Here is a 23483-nt window from a genome sequence, read left to right as displayed (position 1 = left end):
ATCAAGAGCCTGAAAGAGTCCAAACTTTTAGAGTTTGGTATCAGACATTTCTGCTTTTGATAAACATTAAGAAAAGGAAAACAATATGATATACAGTTGGAGGTGCCCCTGTGAACAACAGTGATTAATCATCTGTGAAAATGCCTCAGAAAATTTGCTATTTTCCAGTGTAAGCATACCACATTTGTGCAGAAAGGAAGTACTTCTGTGCAGGTTTTAGGAGCACTGGAGACCCATAACCCAACTTCTCTACACCAGCCCTGCCTGACGAACAGGCACTTTCCCTTTTAGCATATTCACCTTAATTGAAATGACATTTAGTTCCAATTTGGCACCATGTAACACCACTGCTTGAATTTGCACATTGTCTTTTGTCAGAATAGGACTGAAGTTCAACAACATCCTCTACTCCCCCTACTTTCTCCACACTAGTCATTTCATAGTAGGAAGCTGTCAGATAGGTGTGCACATGCATGTAGTGTGACTCACTTGCTAGCATCTTTCAAGTGAAAAAATCCCCTGTTTTTTTTGAAAACGAGACAATTCAAGAAGTCAGTAAACAGCTTCTTCTGGAAGCAAACTGTTTGACTGGAAAAAGACTGCTTGGAGTGAGTGAAGGTAGAGCCAACACCCTCCTATCATGGTGGGAGTCACAGGAGCATATTGAGAGGCTGAAAGCTCAGGAGTCGGGGTGTACCTTTACTCTGTGGACACAAAAAATCTCTCATCCATCAGCTATCTCCACAGCCTAACTACGTCTGAGACAATCCAGAACTCTGGCTTCATGCAAGGACTACTTGGGATTGGTATGTCTGTGGAACTGGTGGTGGGCACAGTGGCAAAATATCAATGGCATTTTGGTGGTCAATGAATCAGCCAGTTTCAATCGGTGGTGTCTTTTGTAAAGTGGTGATGGCTAGCAGATGTCCTAGCTTGTCTTTGCAAAAGGATGAAAGATGTGTCATTTTAGAACTGCCTAGTCAGTTCCTTTCTCTTGAGCTAAATTAATCTATATTATTGTTTAGGCCAAGGTCACTGAGTTCAAACTGATCAAGGATTTGTTTTTTGGTATTTGTTTGCTGTTATTGGCAAAATGAAAGATTACCTCATTGATAGGAAAAAAAAAGAACCAGATTTGGCGATGGTTAAGTAGTTTACATCTTAAAATAATTTTAAATCATGCTTTTATATTTATGCATCTATGGCAATTTTCTGATTTCATTTTAGCAGGTCTTACTTGTGAAAGTTCCTTGTTGTTCATGACATTCAGAATACAAAGCTGCTCTAGAATTTTTTTTAATTTATTCTCAAAGATACAAATGAACAACGGTTGTCTGCGCAGATACACAGAACTACATGCAAAGAGTAAATAACAAAGGGAATTGTTATTGTTGGTCACATTGCATCAAAAAATGTGAATTTAATGGTTTTTTATGTTGGAGTGGGATACAGATCCCTGAAATATGATGTCAAACAAAGAGGTCAAATCCATTCCTTATTAGATTTTGTTGACTGGAACAAGAGATTTTATACTCTGCTACGAGACAAAGGTTTTCCAAAACAAAAAGTACAGCATTTGCCTTAAAATCAGGCTATGAACCTGTCATGTCCTACCTGTGGCAATGGCTAAAGGAAGGAAAAGCCTTCCTCAGTACACCAGTCTGACAACATGAAATTCAGAGACAATGGGAGTGAATATTTTTCTGATGACCATTGTTAGCCATTATTTTACACCTTGAAGGAAGGAGTTTTCTACATTTAGTCTGAGAAACTATTGATCAGTTACCCAATACAGTTTTCACTCTGGTCTTTAATGCAGTGTACCCCTTTTGGGGCATCAGTGAATTTTACAGACTGAAGCAATGTGTCTGCAATGAAACACAGAGCATACCATTGCTGCAAAGCCTACCACTGTCTGAGTTTCATGGAGCACTTTTGTAATGTCAGAAGAAGCTTAAACATTGTCTTCTATGTCAAGAAGTCATTTGACAAAAGCAGGACAATTGTATTTTTCACATAATTACCATGCTATTGATATGGAAAAGGCTCCAAGGTTTCCTTGTAGCTTTCTCTTCCTCAGACTGAACAACTCCTGTCTCCATAAGAGAGGTGCTCCAGCCTTCAGGTCTATGTCTTCCCTATATTGGGTACCCCAAAGATGAGCAATTTTCCAATTTTCTTCCAAATTCAAAATACTAAGAGATTGTACTTAGCAGTTTTTGGAGCATCTGAAGTAACACACAGAATCACGGAGTAAGCTGGGTTGGAAGAGACCCACAAGGACCATTGAGTCCAACTCTTGGCCCTGTGCAGCACCGTCCCCAAGAATCACATGAGCCCAGGAGCATTGTCCAAACACTTCTTGAACTCTTTCAGGCTTGGTGCTGTGAGCACTTCCCTGTGGAATCTCTTCCAGTGTCCAATCACCCTCTGGATGAAGAACTTTTTCCCAATATCCAACTGGAACCACCCCTGACTCGACTTGAGGCCATTTACTCGAGTCCTGTCCCTGGGCACCACAGAGAGAGATCAGTGCCTGCCCCTCTTCTTCCCTCCTGAGGAAGATGAAGACTGTGATGAGGTCTCCCCTCAGTCTCCTCTTCTCCAGGCTGAACAGACCAAATGACCTCAGCCCTCATATGGCTTCCCCCTCCAGGGCCTTCATCATCCTCATGGACACTCTCTAATAGCTTAATATCTTTCTTATATTGTAGCACCCAAAACTGCCCCTCACACTCAAGGTGAGACTGCCGCAGAGCAGAGCAGAGCAGAGCAGAGCAGAGCAGAGCAGAGCAGAGCAGGACAATCCCCTCCCTTGCCTGGCTGGAGATGCTGGCCCTGATGCCCCCCAGGACACGCTTGGCCCTCCTGGCTGCCAGGGCACTGCTGGCTCCTGTTCAACTTGCCACTGACCAGGACCCCCAGGTCCCTTTCCCACAGCACTGCTCTGCAGCTTCTCATTCCCCAGTCTGTCCATATACCCAGGGCTGCCCTATCCCAGGTGCAGAATCCACCATTTTCCCTTGTAGAACTTCATATGGTTGGTGATTGCCCATTCGATTAATCTGCTGAGGTCTCTGCAGGATGTCCTTGCCTTCAAAGCAATCAACTCCCACTTTTTTGTCTGTCCCATCAGAACAAGTGAATTTCCCTGTGTGTTCAGGCATAATGGCAAGGAGTTCTCTGTTCATGTTTTCTGCATCTCTCTCTTTTCTGAAAGTCTTGTATTTTTTTACTCTCAAATTTTATCTCTTAGCCTGAACTCCACATTATTAACAATCAGAGGATGAGAGACTGCCTCTAACTTCTTAGTAGTTTCCCACTGTTCATAAAAACATGTTGGTGGCAAGGGAGGGTTTAGTGACGTTGGAAGGGAAGTTCTGGTTTAGACAGTGCAGGAAAGTGAAATGAGATCTTCCACATCCTAAACCCACTGCTCAGCAACAACACTATGACCTTCTGCTCTTGCTGCCACTATGAACAGAAAAAAAACCCCAAAAAACCTACAAAAACACCAAACCCAAACCAAACAAAAACCAAAACAAAATCAAAAGCAAACAGAAACCAACACCAAAACAGAACTCTTCATCCTGGGCTTTTAATTTGGAGATTACAATCTCCACCAAGTGGCAAGATCCATTCAGTAAAGGTTTTTAAGTGCTCAGCACTGGGTTACTTGCCTTTGAAGATTTCGTCCTTGGCCTTGTTTTGTAATAACAGCCCCCACCTTTTGGATTTTTTTAAGGATCCATGCAATTAGGACAAAGGATAGGCCATCAAACTGCCTTTCCCAGGGCCAAGTAACTTGTAATTTGTGAAGTGCCTCCTGAATGGGGATCAATTACTTTTCTTCTACTTTTATTGCCCTGTACTTGTTCAGGTATGTATTGAATTTGTACTTTATCATCCTTAAGCAAAGAATTGATTGTAGGTAGTCAGCATAATTTACAAGGCTTTTCCTAAGTGATAGTGCAAACACACAGGCTTCTAAGGCCACCCAATTGCTACATCTGTGTCAACTCCTAAATGATTATCTATTATATTCAATTTGGTCTGTGTCTAGACACAGTGGTAAAAAACGTGTGGAGGTTTTCCACAGCTTCCTCTCTATTTCTAAAAGGAAAACATTTTCATTGTAGAGCTGGAAGAGGCGGAGGAGAAGAAGAGGAGAGCAGGAGATGGAAGACACTGCTTTTCAAACTGCTATCTTTCCTTCAGAATGTCATGGTTTTGGACAACCCTTCCAGAGATGTTGAAGTCATAGTGATCTGTAAGGTCATTTGAAGGCAGAGGATTCAGCAGCATACCCCATAAAGACTGGTTTTATGCAGTGAATGAATGTCCTGCTCCTGGGATTCAATTTCATGGAGTGTCAAAGCTCTTGTGTAAAGGTGGTTTTCCATCACTTCAGATTCAAAAGAATCCTAATATGAAACATGAGAATGAGAGGACTGCCAGATTGTGTGGCAGTTGTGGAAGTGAGGGAAATGCTTTTGTTGGCAATAGCATTTTCTTCTCTGAAAAAAATAAAAGGGAAAAAAAAGAGGGGAAAGAAAGAAAGAACAAAATTGGTAATGGTACTCCAAAGAAGACCTAATTTGTGGTTTTGGGGTTTTTCTAGTTCAGATGGATATTCTTTCTGTACGGTCTGAGAAATGTCTGTGGATTGCAGGGACATAATGGGTGAGACGGGAACCCTAGCAACAGTTTTGAGGTGCAGAAAAAGTGAACGAGAACTGCTGCAAGGCTGCCTGGGTAACACAATTCCAGACAGAAAAATAGGAAGGGGCTAGTACAAATCTTACAGTGTTTTCTGTTGTTTGCTCCATATTTTGACTGGATTAAATGGTTTATAGGGTTGTTCTAATTTTGCTTTGCCTAAAGATGTTTTTGTCTAGTGTGCTGTGAGCAAAGCAGAGACATTGAGAAAGCGTAAGGGAAAAATAAAAATGTTGCAACTAATACAATTAAAATGTTAATTTTAAGAAGTGCACTCAAAATTTATATAGCTGGCATACATGCAAGGAGTTAAACTTATTTCAGTTTCATTTTCTGAGTGTTTTTCCTATAGTTTGATCCAATTACTAGAGTATGTACATGGATCTCAAGACTACAGAGCTGTATTCCTGCTGTGCCACTGATTCATTGTCTGACGAGAGAGCAGTTTAATCAACTTCTGTCTAGGTTGCCTGTTTGGGAAAAAGGATGATATAATTATTTCACTAAGAATTAAATTCTAGAAGATCATCTGATATGCTCTGATTTAACACTGCATATTAGTTCAAAGAATATTATTGTCTTCTTCCTGTTCTACAGGATAAACAACACCACCACTTTTCCCCAAATAATTCTTCGTCATTCTCCTCTTGTTGCCTCAAATGAATAAATAAATAAAGAATCCTAAATTTGCACAACAATATCATGTGTTATAGCCTAACAACAAAAACATCTACTGATATTTGCATAGGTGTGATGAATTTGTTTTGATATCTACTCAGAAATATTTTTCCTCTTTTTTTTTTTTTAATTTTAGTCTGTTATGTGTGGATCTTAGCTGCTGTTTCTTCTCACTTCATTACAGCATGGCATTAAATCTGTAAATTCTGTAAAATCTGAGACTGAAGGCAGGTTACAATCATGAACTATATTTTCCAGCTGCAAGGAAGCTTTCTCTCCCTGATCCATTCTGCGTTCTCTGAAATTCAATTCCACAACAGCAGGACTATGTTTTGGTTTTTTTCTATTCTGACATGGAAAGGACTCAGAATCAAAATTTATTTTGCAAAAAAGCTCTTTGGTTCTGTTCTTCTAAATGAGTCAAAGTGAAATGCTTACTGAAAATCATGGTATTAGAGTAACTGGGATAAGTGAACAAACACACTATACCAAAATGTTAAAAAAAAGAGAGACACTTAAGTTTTAAACAACAATACAGGAGAAAATATCCTTTTACAAAACAGAAGTATCAGAGTAAATATAAAGACTGTATAAAAATACTAGTTACAAAAATTTAGGGTAGAAAATCTTATTATTTGGAAAATAGTGAGTTTTACTGTATTCCTTCTCTAGAAAACTTGCTTGGCATGTTGGCACTCCTGATATTTTTGCTTGATCTCTGACACGTGACAAACTTGTAGCCAGAGAGACCAGGAATAGCCAAGAATTTGAAATAATTCTGTCTCTTTCTTTTTTTTTATAATAGGATAGGACTTAGATTAGGATGGAACAAATGACAGGATAGAAGAGAATTAATGTAGAATGTCAGGGCTAAATTTATTTCCAGTGTGGAAGTAAGGCTGAATGTTTGACCTGGAGCAAAACAATATTAATATTCTGTAAGCACCAAACTCCAAACAAACCACATAGTCCTATCCTCAATAGAAACCTCTTCCTTAAAGATGTCCAAAGGTTCCATGTGTTTTTACACACTGGAAAGCATTTACACATTTACGCTTGTAAAGTTTGTCATGCCAAGTATAATTGAACCAAACCCAACTGAATTTGTAAGAGGAAAACCAGAAGTAGGAGACGTAATTTGCAAACTCTTTCTAATTAATTTAACACCCTCTAAATATGCAATATCAAGGGGTTCCATGTCTGTTTCATGCACTGTTTTCTGAATTCTGTTGTTTGTTGCCTTCATCCTACATCCTGGGCAAGAAGAGTCTTTAGGCACTTAACATGAAGTACAAGCAGACAATCCCAGCCTAAGCGTCTGGTCACAAATGTATTTCATGACATTCACAGATCTGCGAATGACTTCCACTCTTATTGCCTTTATTCTCATCACCTTCCACTACCTTATTGCTCAGGTGCAGGAAGAGCAAGGAAACTCCTGAATTTCAAAAGTGCACCTTCAGTGACAGTCTTCTTGAGGGAGATCTGGTCTAACACATTCACAGAGTGCTCATGTGTGACAAAATTTAGTTTGTGCCTAAGCACAGACTAGCTTCTTCCTAGCTCAGGGCCATGCCAACACATTTGTGTTTCTTTTTTATCAAGTCAGAACATGATATAATAAGATGATAGTGCTCAGCTCTATTATAACCATACATAAGATTGTTCATCACATGAGCCTATGCAGTCACTATAGCCTAACATCTTTTTTATGAACCAAGTTATTATTTTTACAGAATTATAATTTTTTTTTTTTGCCTGTCCAATCTTTATATTTATTTTTTACTTATTTAATTTTAGTCCACCACTAATCTCTTGTCAAGGGCTGAAGAGTTGAGTCACTATTTTCTTCAGAGTTTCTTGTATGAAAAAGAGTAAAGCTGCTTTCTATTTTCAATACTCCTTTCCTGGAAGTGCTAGCAAGCATAACTGCTCAAGGTAGTCCTTTCATTTTCCTGATTGCCATTGGCATTTTCAAAGGATTACTCACAAAGGATAACTTTAGCTTGAAGGAGACCCATTTCTCTCCAATCAGGAAAGACAGAGAAGGTTTCTCAAGGAGGATTGTGTTGGGCTCTTAGTGCCCCAGGAAAAATCAGTGACTATAAAGGGAAACCTGTGAAGTCTTTCTAGGCTGAAGCCATTTTTTGTAGCTTTAGCTGGCATCAGTCCTAAAGACACAATTTTGAGGTTTAGGCCCAGAAAAGAGTGGACCAGAAGTGGATGCAAACAAATTGAGGAGCATTACAACTTTGTGAAGGATCATTAAGGTGTGAAGCTGATTTACACAAATCTATCCCTCCTACTTCAGAATGGATCAAGAATGAGCTGTGATAAACACACCTGGAAGAAAGAAGCCATGTCTGAAACATGACATTTCACAGATTAGATGAACCTCAATCACTGGCCATGACAACTTCTCTCAACTCAGGAGAGATGTAAGAAGCAATTAAATATTTTTCAGAAATACCACAGATGAAACAGTAGAAGCCATCACTGAATATCATCATTGATGTCCTGCATTAGGTTTATGCCCCCACAAATAAATATTTATTATATTTTTGTATTAAAATATGCATATTGCTATATACAAATTTCACATGGAGTTATGGAAAAATAATTACAATTAAATATCCATTTTTATGGTTGTTTGACAAGGATTTAATGGTGAAGCTGATCAATTGAGTTTAAAATATGTTTCAGGAACTACTATATTTTATGCACTGATGAATATTAAATTATTTTCTTTAAATATAGATTTAACTTCCATCTCTAGGATATAGCTTGATTGGAAAATTGTTTTAAATAGATTGCACTGATACATTCCAGAAACATTATGCTCATGTGAATGGAAAATTGTAAGTATGATAACACACAGAAGAAAGAAATAAAACAGTAAGGTTGTTTTCTATTTATACACTACAAAAGACAAACTACTTTGTTTGATTTTAGATTTTCAGGTTTGGATTTGACATTTTTAGATTTATCACAGAATTAGAGAACCACAGAATTAACTAGATTTGAAAAGACCTTTCGATCTTCAAGTCCTACCTATGACCTCACACCATCTCACCAACTAAACCATAGCTCTGAGTGCAACGTTCAGTCTTTTTTTAAATCTCTCCAGGGATAGTGACTCCACTACCTCTCTAGACAGACAATTCCAGTGCCCAATCACTCTTTCAGCAAAGAATTTTTTTCCTAATGTCCAAACTAAATTTCCTCTGGTGCAGCTTAAGACTGTGTCCTCTTGTTGTGTCAGTTGTTGCCTGGGAGAACAGACGCCCATCTGGCTACATTCTTCTTTCAGGTAGATGTACAGAGAGAAAAGGTCTCCTCTGAGCCTTCATTATTACAAGTTAAACAACCCCAACTCCCTCAGTTGTTCCTCACAGGGTTTGTGTTCCAAACCCCTCACCAGCCTCGTTGCCTGCTCTGGACGCACTGAAGCATCTCAATGTCCTTCCCAAGCTGAGGGCCCAGAACTGGACACAGCTCTCCAGGTGTGGCCTCACCAGTGCTGAGTACAGGGGGAGAATGACCTCCCTGCTCCTGCTGGCCACACCATTCCTGACACAGGCCAGGATGCCAGTGGCCTTCTTGGCCACCAGGGCACAGGGCTGGCTCATGTCCAGCTGCTGTCACCAGCACCCCCAGGTCCCTTTCTGCCTGGGCACTGTCCAGCCACACCATCCCCAGCCTGTGGCACTGCAGGGGGTTGTTGTGGCCAAAATGCAGGACTTGGCACTTGGACTTACTGAACTTCATCTTGTTGGACCCAGCCCATCTACCCAGCCTGTCCAGGACTCTCTGCAGAGCCCTCCTATGCTCCAATAGATCAACACATTCTCCCATCTTGGTGTCATCTTGGCAAATGCCAATGGTGGACTCAATCACCTTAAACAAATCATCAATAAAGATATTAAACAGGACAGGGCCCAACACTGATCCCTGGTAGACCCCACTGGTGACTGACCCCCAGCTGGATGCAGCCCCACTCACCACCACTCTCTGGGCCCAGCATCCAGCCAGTTCCTAACCCAGCACAGAGTGCTCCTGTCCAAGCCATGGGCTGCAGCTTTTCCAGGAGTGTGCTATGGGAGACAGTGTCAGAGGCTTTGCTGAAGTCCAGGTCTTTTCCCATCTTTTCACTGCAACTTCTATTTTTAAAAACTTTTGCCCCATACTCTGCCCTGTTTCAGGCCCAGTCCAGGAAATGGACTGCAGTCTTTGTGCTGTGTTTTTTCACTCTCACTCACATTGTTGCAAAATCCCATTCCCACTGTTTAGCCCTGCCAACTTTTGTTTGAACATGTCTGAATTGGCCAGAATAAGTGTCCACCTGCAAATAGATGTATGAAAACACCGATGTTATTCTCCAGTCTTGTGCTGTATGCATTGAACCATAAATCCTGTGTCTCCCATTGTTAAACTGCACCAGCAGCATCTGTCCTGTCATACCTGGGGATTCTGCAAATCCAGACATATAATATTTCAGTGCAGAAGCCTTAAAAGGAGCAAGACTAGAGCCAGTGAGAATATGTGTATATATTGACCCTAGGGTATATAAAAAATTTAATAAATTAATAAAAACACTGCCAAATTCAGTCATAAGTTAGCAATGGTGTAAGTTATATGTCATGTATTTGTTGGTCAGGAAACAGGTGTATGTGGGTGTAAGTGTCAGAACTGTTTGATTTGCAACAATTTGGCATTTGATAGGACTGCAATTTGTACTCACAAATGTGGAATAAAGAAATGGAAGGTGAGTAGTAAAAAAATCAGATAATAGAAGGGTTAACAACTGTGTAATATCCACCAAAATAAAAAGTTCCCCAGGATACTTGCATTTTTCCTTTCTTTTTAATTTTTTTTTTTTTTAATTTATTGTTCTCCAGATCAGATCTCCTGCAGACTTCAAGGGGACTACTGCAATGCTCTGCTTGTCCCTTGCTGAATTGACAGATACAACATCCATGAGGCATTTTGCAAGCAGGCTCAAGTTTGTTCTTCCTGTGCTCTGAGCTAGATGCAAACTGGCCTCAAAGCAGGAGCCATGTGGCTGCAGAGAGCAGGCATGCAGCCCAAGTTCATAAGCCTTGTGTGAGAAGGCAGGATGTATTTTCTCAGGCTCCACACTGTGCTACGGCAGCTATTCCACTTAGGTACTGGTACAGTCAGTGTGTGCTCAAGGTTGCCCAGACTGCAGGCAAAATGAGGTTTCTGCCAGTGTTGGAGACCAGGATTGACACCACTCACACCAGAGACAAACCTGATCCTTTGTTTTATGCATGTAGTGTAAGGCACATAATCAGTGCTTTAAAATAATGACTTGAAGAGTCAGCCTATAACTGGTGATATCACTGTGGGAAAGAGATTAATTTTCCAAAATGTTTAGAAGCCAGCAGAGTAAATTGGGTCATTTGAATAAGAATCCAGGGACATTCTGACACATTGCTTTTTAGGACAGAAATATTTTCAAATATTTGGGTTGCTTTTAATGTAGCAGGAAGAGCACAGAGAGTGGGCCAGGTTCCAAGAAGTCCTCAGAGCAGGAAGTTGAGAAGCAGTCTGGAAAGGCTCCCTTCCCAGTTGGTATACATGGGGCAAATTTTTGGGCCTCTTAAACAATCTCAGTAGACTTTTCATTGTTCTATGCGCTTTGGCATAAATAATCAGCTGTAATCAGGGATGCTGTGGTGTATGAAGAACAAAAAAAACCTCTACCTAAAAATGCCCATAACTGCCTCTTAGAGGAGGAGGGAAATTGAGGGAGATCTTCAAAGGCTTTAAAATGCATGTAATAAGCACTTATATTTTTCAGCAGATTTGCCCATCATAAGTCAAAGGTCTTATTCTCAGATATCTTCCCTGAGTTGTTAAACTGTCTTTTCTTCTGGAAGATGCATCTCATTTAAAATGGCTGCCAACTCTAATCAAAACCACCTACATAACAATACCAACCTTTTTTTCTTTTTTTTCTTTATTTCTACCTCAGCCTAGTTTTTCACTGATTGCTGAAAATTGCATACAAGCAATTCAATAGATAGGAAAAAAGAATTAAAAATGTGTGTTGCTGTTCTCCAGAGCCATTTCTGACAGAGACACAAATATTTATCCAAGGGCTCAAGTGTTCTGCTGTCACATGGATATTTTGCAGCTGCATAAGAATACTTGTTACTGATAGTGTCATATTGGGTTTAGTGAATTTTGCTGCATGAAATATTCTGATCAGCGACAAAGTATTTCTAAAATTCCCACAAGAAGACATGATGGTCTTGATGAAGTATATCATACTCGTATTTTACATCAGGTAATAAAGCTCTTGAAGTGTTTTAAAGTGAGGCAAGTAGGATACAATTTAGTCTGTCTGTCTGGTCCCATCTAAGTGATGAGGTAGGATAGACATCCTGGTCTTCCAGCTGTAAAGTGCAGCAGGGAATACCTCTACTAGTAAGGGATGACTTTCTACTGAAAGTCATGTTGTCCGCTTGCTTCATATAAAGCACCAATTTCACAAACCACCTGAGCCTGCAGACTTCTTGGCTTGTGAATTTCCATTTTCCATTTTAGATTTTTCCACTTTCCTGGACTCCCATTGCTCTCAAACTGAAGTAACATGATAATGCCTCAAGTAATTTTTTGAAAACTTGAATGTGGTTTACTCTTTTCAAATTAAGCTCTAAGTAGCATTTTCTGCCATATACTGAACAGATGACTCGGGGCCTCCACAAAATTTTTACTGTGAGAAAAGGAAACGTTCATATGTAGTCTGCTCATGCCTCAGCAGTCACCCAGCCATGGGTGCAAAATGGGTGAAATTTTGCAGTGGCTGAGGATTTCCAATACTTCCATCTAACCCGAGTCTTGAAGCATCTCATTTAATTTGGTCACAGAGAATTACTTTGCTGAAAAAACAGTCTCTGAAAAACCATGGCTAACTTTTTTTGTGACTGACACTGAGTTTAGGCTTTTTCACTGCAGTATAAGTAGAGCTGTGCAACACATCCTGTAGCAAAGCTGGTTAATGGTCTCCTAATTTGAAAACAGTGACTCTTCTATTCTCATGTACGTTAGTTTTATACCTGTGTAACTATTGATTTTGGGATTACATCTGGCTTATACCAGGAAGATAGAAGATCAGGGCTCCTTTATGTCAGCTGTTCTGAAAATGTTCCAAAGTTACCTAAACTAATTTCCTCCCCACCACTTTCTTTACTCTATCTTACAAAGAATGATTACAGAAACTTTCTTTTTTTTTGCTGGATTGTTCTTTCAGTGGTGTCTGCAATTAAGGACCATCTCACTGAACAAACAAACTGTAATTACTGCAAATTGTGGTAAGCAGTGTTAATTGAAATGCTTCAGTAAAGCGGGCTAGCTTTAAGGTGGCCTTTAAGGACATTAAATAGTAAATTCACCACTTTAAACCATGTCATATCAGATTTGGGAGTATTTACACATAGAACACAGCTGTGTCTTGTACAGTATAGAGTGGGCACCAGTAATAAAGTGATTTATGGAATATACAAATAGGTTTCCAAGCAGTCTGTGTGCAGTTGAACCCTGTGGAAAGCTGTCATGTGTTTCTTAAAGAGGGTCTGTCTTTAACTGCCTGTTCCTGCAGCTTACAAGGAAACAAATTTGAAGTACCACCATTATGCATGAAGAAATGATTTAGGCCTCTTGCAAATAGTTTTGACATTTATAACTCACACTCCTTTGTTTTGTAACTTAAGGACTATAAAGTCATATTCTCAGGCAAATGCATTAGTTTTATGGGGAGACATTAGGAAATATGCTCCCCAAAACTCTATATAAACACCCTAAAATCCAAATTATTTCTCAGGAGGTGCATCAGTCAATGAGAAGCCACTCAATAGCTATATGATCTGGATCCTCTAACCACTGTGGATCACGTGAGATTGTTCCTCAGTTGAGTATCAAACTACCTCTGATTTTCTTATGGTGAGAGTCTCTGTCCATACCTATACGAACCACAAGAGTTCTGATACTACTGCACATTGCTTCAGAGAGCAGACTTACACACACTTGTGTATGCGTAACAATACATGTATATATATAAAAACATGGCATTAAAACTTGTCTGGAGGTATGCATAGATGTTGGTAAGGCAGAGCTAAGAAATGCCAGAAGGCAAGCTGTCATATGACCTTCAACCCATTCTCATGTGTGTAACACAATGTGCTTAAGAATAGTGGTTGGGGTTTTTTTCACGCTTCCACATTTTTGTTACAGTCCTTTAAGCAATTCTGCATAGTATAACAATTGCTGCAACTACAAAATATGGGCAGTGTCTTTCACTAGGCTGGATGTTCAGAGTCCTTAATCTTATTTAACTCACCCTTTTGCAGCTGGCCTATCGTGACTTCTAAAGAATGTCAGGTTCTTTAGAACAGCCCTAAAAGAGATAGGCCATTAAGTCTGTGATTTTTGAATAAATTTGTAAATAAATTATTTCCCACAATGAATATTCATTGAATAGACAGGAAAAAAAGAAATATTAAGCATTTTAATGTTTCTTGAGTAATGAAATCAGAAAATCATTCCAGATGAGGAAATGATTGTCTAAAACTGTGTGTGCTCTTTGGGACTCTACTCAGTGGTAAGAAATGTTTTCAGATGTCTGAGAACACCTCAGCACAATGCAGGTAGAAACAACAATCCTTCTTAGCTCCAGAACTCTGTTCTGGTCTTGGCTGGGTACTTCAGTGTAATTATTTGTCTGTGGCAGACTAAACATTAGAAAATTCTTCCTTTTTACTGTTTGCTCTTCACTGGTGCAGTCTTGGAGTCACATTCATTTTGTTGTAATCATTAGCTTTTTCTTAATTTTATCTTGGTGTAAGAATGGAATTGAGGACATCTGAAGCACCATAAACCTTCCAATCTAAACTTCTCTTTCAAAAAGCTTTTCCTCTGTGTAGCGTAACTCCTGCCTCTTCCATCCTAACTCCTTGGATCATACACTTTTATGGTGAAATACAGATTCACAAGAAACTTTTAAGAGACCTTTCAGGGAGTAGTGCTCAACCAGTTAATCTCCCATAGTCATCATATCTACAATACTTGAAAGACCTTCACACTTGTGAAAGTTGTGTAGGGAAAGACTTAGTGGTCTTTTGTTTGACAAAACCAAAACCTTCTTCTGCTGGACTTTGTTCTAGAGTGAACTTCTTTGCTTAAGTTTCATTGAATCTGGGTACCTGGAAAAATACTAAAATAATAAAATGAGCAGTAATAAAATAATAGAAGAGAGCAGTTTAACACTCTTGTCCATATATAGTCAGAACATGTAAAACATAAGATGTAATTAACGTCAGAAAAATAGCAGCAAATTTAGAAGAAACCCACTGTGCAATGTGTATCTATAAAAAGTTTTCACCCTGCTCATAGCTTTAAATACACTGAGTTACACTTAAAATGAAGATGTAATGTCAAAGGTATGTAGAATTTAGGACAATCACCACATCAATATATATTTCTAATCTCTGAATTTATTTTACTTATTGATTAGAAATGCATATCAAGTTGTGCATGTTCCAAGAGTGCTTCACTATACAACAAGTGCTGTCTAGAAAATGTCAGTACTGATTTGCCTCAAACCTTTTCATGTCATTCTAATCCTCTTCCAAATGCTTTCATAAGCTTCATCTTACTCTGTGTTATTTAACTGAAAATCTTCTTTAAAAAGCAGTTTATTATGCACAGCAATTCAGGAAAGAATCTTGGCCAGAATAAAATAATACACACTCTGAAAGCACCTGAAATGCCACACTTGCATACTTTTCTGTAACATGTTCAGTATAGTCATGCCATTACTCAGCTAGCAAATGGATTTATGAAGAGGGGAGTCCCTAGCTTCTGAGCCCTGAAGAAGACAATCTGTCCTCCAGTAGTGCCAGGCATCATTTAGGAGGGAAACAATGGCAGACATAAGAGCAAGGTTGACTGTCATGACTTCCCCTTTTCAATTTACATCAGTTCTGGCCATGTATATTTAACATCTTGTTAATTTTGTTTTCTTCACTCTCACAGCATTAGAGCATTTTGGGTTTGTTTGGTTGGTTGTTTTTTTGATTTGTTTTGTTTAGATACCTTGGGTCTTGTGAATCTTTGTTTGAATAAATCAGAATGAAAATTTGCTCATTTGGAATGAAAATTTACAGAGATTAGATTTTAAGTGTTGATTCAGACTTTTAGCTTATTTTATTTTCTCTTTTTCTTTTTCTCTTTTCCTACATTGGAGGAGCAGATAATCAATTAAATTAAATAAGCAAAATCAGGTTAAAAAATAATAATAAAAGAGTTACTTAGTTGATTGCATTTTGTGGTCACTACCATATTCAGGAAAAAACGCTCTTTAGAAATATACAAAATCTACAAGTTTGTTGGTAGATTTTAGAGTCTGTGAAAAGGAAAAAAAAATCCCAAAACCTTCATCATGGAGAATTTGAAGGTCTAGGCTTACCTGAAGAAAAGGAAACACCTGCCAATACCTGCTTCTAGGTATAAGGAAATTGATACAAGATCTGGAAGAAGTTACAGATGATCACTTTCAGCTGACTTTTTGACTTTCTCCAGATGCCTAATGGTACAGATCAAAGAGGAACCTCTGCATTTCAGGATGATTGGAGAAGAACCATCATTCAACTCTTGGTCCTAAATCATATTTTTTTGATCTTGTGAAATCATCCTGCAACCTCCATTTACAAAGGAGGATTAACAGAGTTAGCTACTTTCTGACAAAGCCACGTTTTATTAGTGTTATACTATGCTACTAAAATCATTGAAGTAAACTTTACCTTAACCCATTTAGTATTTTCATTAAACTCCTGCTCACACAACTGAAAAATTCCCTATCATCAGCAGCTTTGTGTGTTTTCATCCTGAGATATGTTTGATGACTTTTCTTAGTACAAGTATTCAGTGTTCTCAGAAAGCCATCATGGGTAACTCTCATAAAATTTGATCATCAACTTGTGTTATTGTCTGATTTTTAAAGTCATTAGAAATGTCTCTGCCTGAATTAAGGTGCAAATGAGACCATATGCCAATGTCAATAGTATTGGTTTTATTTAATAGTAAATATGAGAGAGAGAGGGAGAGAAAGTGAGAAGAAAGAGAAGGAAAAGAGGTGGGGGGACAGAAAGAGAGTGACAGAGACAGACTCAAGGAAGTATCACCCATTCATCAATCCAATGATCCTCTACAGCTGGTCTTGGTGGTGAGGGCACCCCAAAAGCATAGAATCTAATGGATTAATGTAGTCTCAGGCCAGGTGGGAATGCGCAGGCACCTCCCCTGGAGGGCTGGGGGTGCAGTTTGACACAGTGCCCTGCAGCGGACTCTGCCTCTGGGCATCACTTTGCCTCTCAGGCACTGCTGTGCTGCGAGGCCTCAGGGATGAGTCTGGCGAGCACTTTGGGGGGCTTGGATGGATTATGACACCCCCTCAGCTGCCTCCCGTGTGAATATCCCATGGATGGGGGTTCCCAGGGCTGGGGTTTCACAGCTGGGCCGGTTTGTGTAAGGGAGGATGGGTGTTCAGTGCCTCTGATCAGAGGTTATACCACGCACCTGAAACCTCCTCCTGCACCTTGGCTGGGGGGAGTCTGTATAAACCTGGCCCCTGTGGGCTTTGGTCTCCCCACCCCAAACACTGCCAGGGGTGATTCTCTTCTGTGTTTGGCTTTCTTGTGGATGCCTTCCTTTCCCTCCGCCTTGTTTGTTTCTCCCTAGACCTGAGATGATTGAACAGCCGTGTCCCCTTTATCTTACCTAGGTGGCTTCACTCACAGTCCAAAGTTCCAGGTGGGCATCTTCAGGAGGGGTGGGCTCCTGTGGTGGTAGCATCTTTATACAGGTTTTGCTGTAATGGGCAAAACTCCTTCATAACAATGTTTAAGGTATGCATAATTTCAGTCTCTGACATTTTATTCTTAGTCCGCTTGAACAATTTGGCTTGTAGGCCCCAGATCCTGTGAGATGGGTGTCCACTTTTAGCACTACTGAAACAGATAAGAATATTGACATTTACTGAGCAGCAGAAGGAAAGTTATTTTATTTAAGTCACTTTGTTTCATTGCTCAATTTAATAAAAATTGTTTCAGTGTGATTTATAATAAATGATATTTCAAAAAGAAATAGCAGTTTTTGCAAGTGGTGACACCAAATTTCTAGACAGTTCTGCCTAACATCAGTGTCTCTCCATACTATTTCATGACATTAATGAGTTCAACATGACCCAAATTCACATTGGCTTCCTAGTTAGAGTATTTCACAGAATGATTCTAAAGAAATATTTGTATTTATTAGAATGAGCAGAGATTTAGACAGAATTTCTTAATTATCTAGAAAAAATTCAAAAGATTAGTAGGACCATTCCATTTATTATGGCTTTATCATTATCGTTATCATTGTCAATATTAGTCATAGAAATACATAGTAGCTCATCCAAAATTAGAGATTTAAATCTTTTTTGGTAGGGAAAGATTATATTATCATCATCATGTTACATTTTATCATGCTTTATCCTGCATTTGTGCAGTGTATGCTGACAGAAATTCACAAGTTAAAAAGTCTAACTAGGCTGAAAATATGCAAAACTAGGATTTGTTTGCCATGATGAAATGATTCAGATTGTTTAGGTGAATGAATGAAACTGCCTTGGTAAGGGGCATTCTTGTTTCCATTTCATCGGATAAAGTTTCTGCATGGTTTCTAAAACATTTGATCACAGTCTGTGACTAAATTTGTCACACAAAGTATTGACAATTCAGAGGACTGGGAAATCAACAACCATATGAAGTTCAACAAGGGAAAGTGCTGCACCAGGAATGGTAGAAACCTGGATGTATGGATGGACAGAGTGGGGAATGAGATGCTGGAGAGCAACGTTATGGAAAGGGACCCAGGAAACTTGGTTGACAGAAAGTTTAACATGAGCCAGCAGTGCCCTGGCAGCCAGGAGGGCCAAGCGTGTCCTGGGGGGCATCAGGGCCAGCATCTCCAGCTGGGCAAGGGAGGGGATTGTCCTGATCTGCTCTGCTCTGGGGCAGCTTCAGCTCGAGTGCTGGGGGCAGCATTGGGCACAGCAGTAAAAAAATATATATATCAAACTATTAGAGAGAGTGCACAAGGATGATGAAGGGCCTGGAGGGGAAGCCCTACAAGGAGCAGCTGAGATCACTGGGTCTGTTCAGTCTGGAAGAGATGGAGGGGAGACCTCTTTGTAGACTTCAGCTTTCTTGTGAGGGGAAGAGAGGCAGACCCTGATCTCCTCTCTGTGGTGACAAGTGACAGGACTCAAGAAAATGGCGTGACATTAAGTTGGGGTAGTTGCAGTTGGATGTCGGGCAGAAGTTTTTGACCACAAGTTTTACAAACAAAAGTTTTAGACCAAGGCTGGACATTGGAACAGATTCCCCAGGGAAGTGGTCACAGCACCAAGCCTGAAAGAGTTCAAGAAGCATATGAACAATGCTCTCACGCCTGTGGTGTGGCTCCTGGGTGTCCTGTGCAGGAGCTGTGCAGGAGTTTATGATCCTTTTGGGTTTCTTCCAACTCAGCATATTCTTTGAGTATATCTGTAGTTTAATGTGTTTGAAATAATGTTGTTGATGTAAGGATGTTGATTTAGGTGCTCCATCATGAAGACTAATAATGAAAGGACACAAGTTGGAGCACTTAGAGGAATAAGTTGAAACTTTAAGTGCAGCTTTTCAGAAGAAAAGTTCTTCCTGACATTTAAAGACTGAACCACATAAAAAGGGAAACCACTCTAATTCTTTAGGCACCTCCAAATTTACATAGCATCAGAATAGATCTTTTTACTGAATTTGGCCTATAAACCCTCATTATATATACTAAACAATATATACATATAGATTATTTGCATTTACATTTACCTTTACATTTATATTTATTATATTTATATACATTCTGTATTCAGAATTTCTGAGCCTGCACCATGCCTAGTTCTGGGCCTCTCACTTCAAGAAAGACCTTGTAGTGCTGGGGCCTCTCCAGAAAAGGTCAAAAAAGCTGAGGAAGAGTGTAGAGAAAAAGTCATATCAGAAGCAGATGAGGGAACTGGACATGTTTAGCCTGGAGAAAAAATGAGGCTCAGTGGAGTCCTTATCACTCTCTACAGCTGCCTGGGAGGAGAGACAAATGGGATTGGGCTATTCTCCTTCACAACCAGTGACTGGATGAGAGGATACAGCCTCAAGTTGTGCCACTGGAGGTTAAGGTTGGATATCAAGAAGAATTTCTTCACTGAAAGGATTGTTAATCATTGGAATGGGCAGTCCAGGGAGATGGTTGAACCACCATCCCTGTTCATAAAAGACTGCTCATATCACTTTGTGCCTATTGACAGAGTGGTAATCAATCAAAGGTTGGACTCAAATATTGCAGAGGTCTTTTCTAACCTAAATAATTCTCTGATCCATAAAAGGAGGATATTCCTCCATCTTATAATCCCATGGAAAGAAATATATTAAACCACTGTTTAGGTACCGGTTTAGGTACATGGTACAGGTTTAGGTACCATGGTGCAATACATAGAGTGAAGGATCCCAGTAATCCATAATCTCTGAAAAAATGATCCTGCCTCAGATTACATGCTATTATCAGTGTTTCTCCATCAACTACACTGCAAAATGATACACAGCCTGACTGTTTAGCCATACTTGGCTTGTTTATGCTATATTGCATTGCATTTAGAACACACATTTGTCCATTATTATTCCTCCTAATGTAATCAGCTCCAGTGAGAAAAAGATACAAGAGTTTGAAGAGTCCATCAGTAGAGAGTTCCCAAATGGATTCCTCACTTGCAAATAAATAAATATAATCCATCTCAAATTTCAATATATTTAATGCTTTTATTCCTCATGAAGAAGACCGAGAATTCTGAAAACTATTTTGGATTTCTTATCTCCTCACATATTGTGCCATAGTCTCAGCACTTTAACAAAAGCTGTAATCATTAAAACCTGGGTGATAAGAAAAATGTTATAATTGGAACAATCCCTTAATAATCATTATGAGAAAGTGATCTGCAGAAATGTCATCTAAGCAGCTTCTCAGAATCCCTTTGATTTCTCTATTGCAGTAAAGGAGCAAGATTTTACCTAATATTCAGTGGGTTTTGGGTCTCTCACACAAACTTTGACTCACAGAAATATAAATTAGGATAAAGAATAAATTCTTTAAGTAGTTCAATTCATGTCTGAGATGAAAGATTAGACAAAATGTCTCTGCAACTATCAGCTTCATTGTCCACCACACTACTGGAGTTTGACCAAGTTTCAGTAATTTTATGTATCTGGATTTTCTCTAAATTTTGAGATTTACAATGAAATAGAATTGAATATATTTTAAAAAATTCAAGACATGCTCTTGAAACTAACTTCACACTAGGCAGGTTGAATTTTGGCTTCCCCAGCCGTAGCAACTCAAGCTCAGAAACATGATGGCTTCCCAACAGCTCTTGGTGTTTCCAACTTTCACTTACTCCATGAGCACTCCCCAGGAAAAATACCTCTGACCTACTCTTCATGTCCTTGCTTCAGGGCCTGACTTTCCACAGGAAATAGTGACAAGCTGAAATGCAACAGTCAGGAAATTCGTTTGCTTTTTTGCTTCTGTGGAGGGAGAAAGATGGAAATACAGCACCTAAAAGGGTACACATATAAAAATTAGACTGATAGCAATACTGAGAATCTACCAGAAAAATATCTTAAGAGGAGCATTCCACTCAATTGTCTATCCACTAGATGACCTGAGATTTTGGCCACCCTTCCAAAAATACTCTCTACACATCCCACCAAACAGTAGTGCTTTTGGTAGGGGATGTCTAGTCTTTGTTACCTATTTGGTAGAACCAAGGAGAGGAATTTTCAGTGGAGTACCCTGAACTATGGAATTCATTATACTTTTGGTCCAACAGAGCTCCAGCATCCTGACTCTGAGGGCATATTGCCACCTGAAGTCTTCCTAAGAAAAAAGAATAAATATGATAGGTTAAACTGATTCTTGGAGGAGCTGACAGTGGTTCACATAAGAAATGTTGCCTAATATTTTCCATCAGATTTCAGTTCACTACTTGGCCCATGATTCTTAAACATCTACCATATTCATTGATATATTTTCATTTCTCTACTACTCTCTTGTGATGGTAAAATACCATCACATTGATGGATCAGTGATCCTGTTTTCATATTTTTCAGCTACTGTTATTAACTTTATTTTTTGTTTTACATTTTAAGGCCTCTATTCCTGGAGGTGATGTACCTCAGTAACAGGAAGCAGGCAAAAGTTGCTCTTCCTTCTACTTTTGTAACAAAGGTGCCAAAAGAAATCACTAAGCCAGTCAGATTGTGATCCACAAGTACTATCTTCATGGTTCAGGATGCATATTAATTAAACATAAATCCTATTGAAATGAGTTAAAATCTGGGACTCTCAGCAACCTGATCTAGTGGGTGGCATCCCTGTCCATGATACAGGATTTGAAACTATGATCTTTTACATCCCTTGTGACACAAGCCATTCTATGATTCAGTGATTCTATGATTCTATGATGAGACTAAGTAAAAAACATGAAATCTGGAAAAGAAAGCTAGTGGCCAGACTGTTTTCTTTGTTTCCCCTCTGTTTTCAATATGTTTATCATTTGAGCATGAGATACCTTGGCTGGTTAGACCGTGTTGCAGTAATACCAGGGATGCTGGTTTGGTCCTTGTATGGACCATTCACTTAAGAGCTGGACTCAACCATCCTTGCCCCTTCCAATTCACAGTATTCTGTGATTTTCTGCCTGCTTAAATTTCCACTCTGTATAGGTGGATCATAATCTTCTATCCACCACATTGGGTAGAAAGATACATTTATGAGAAAGGAATCTGTGTTCCAAGAAGGATTGGGGTCCAGAAACAAGTGCTGCCAAAAAATCTTTCCAGTGTTTAGAAAGGAGAGCTACAGCAAGATGGTGGGAATAAACCTCTAAAGCCACTTCAACTTTCTTTCCACAGTCTGACCTCATTCTTTTACTGGAGAAAGTACCTCAGTACCAGACTAAAACAGCTGTATATTCAGAAATGTTTAGTGTCCCTAGGCCTTAAAAGAAGTGACTCTTTCCCTCTTTCACAATTTTCATGCCAGCATTAGTCCAACACTCCCGTGATCAGAGGAGGCAATCACAGCCGCTTACTAGTGACCTCCTGAACTGCATACATGTTTGTCAGACCATGCTTTGATTCATGGTCCTCTTTAGGCCTAAAGTTGAGCAGAGACTATAGGTACCCCTATATCTACAAGAGATAATTCAGAAACTTTGGGGGGCAAAAATCATTCCTAGAGTAATTTATTTTTTTTTAATTAATGTCAGAGCTATGATATTTGTAGCAGTCCATAAATAAAAACACCATGAAATAAAAATAAATACAGCACTAGAAATTGAAACAGGTTAGTGGTTTGATGACAGCTTTAGAAGCAGGTAGTGGTCATAATGTGTGCATTGATGTTAATTTATGCTTTGACACCCTTGGCCTGTAAGTAGGCTGTAAAATAGTTCTTCAGAGGTCAGTTTCACCAAATATTCAGACGTGAGGTTTGCTGGGGTGCTGTCCCAAAGCCAGTCATGGTAAACATTTGGTTTAGAATCGACTTAAATTTAAATTTTTTTGGGGGGAATTCATTCCAATATTCAAAGATGCCATGAAGGGAACAGATGAAATTGCCACAAAAAGATGGAAGATATTTCATAGACACATACAGACAGTTAGGGTTTTCTTTTTTTCAGATAAATGGAAGATTCATGTTGATATTCCAGACATTCTGTGATATTCCATTGTCTGTGACCTCTGGCTAATGCAGAGGCAAAACAGTCTTTCTTTTTTTTTTCACTGTGGGGTACTTTTTAGCTGAAGTTGTTAGATTTTTTAAAATTTCCTACTATTTTGCATTTATTTTCTGTATGTTTCACCTTGCTGTTAAAAGCGCAAAATTTAACACAACGTATTTAGGAAAAATTTTCAATAAAAACAGAAAGGAAT

The sequence above is a fragment of the Cyanistes caeruleus genome, chromosome Z (genome assembly GCF_971803275.1).
Source record: "Cyanistes caeruleus chromosome Z, bCyaCae1.hap1.1, whole genome shotgun sequence".
NCBI lineage: Eukaryota > Metazoa > Chordata > Aves > Passeriformes > Paridae > Cyanistes > Cyanistes caeruleus.
This window is presented reverse-complemented; position numbering follows the sequence as displayed.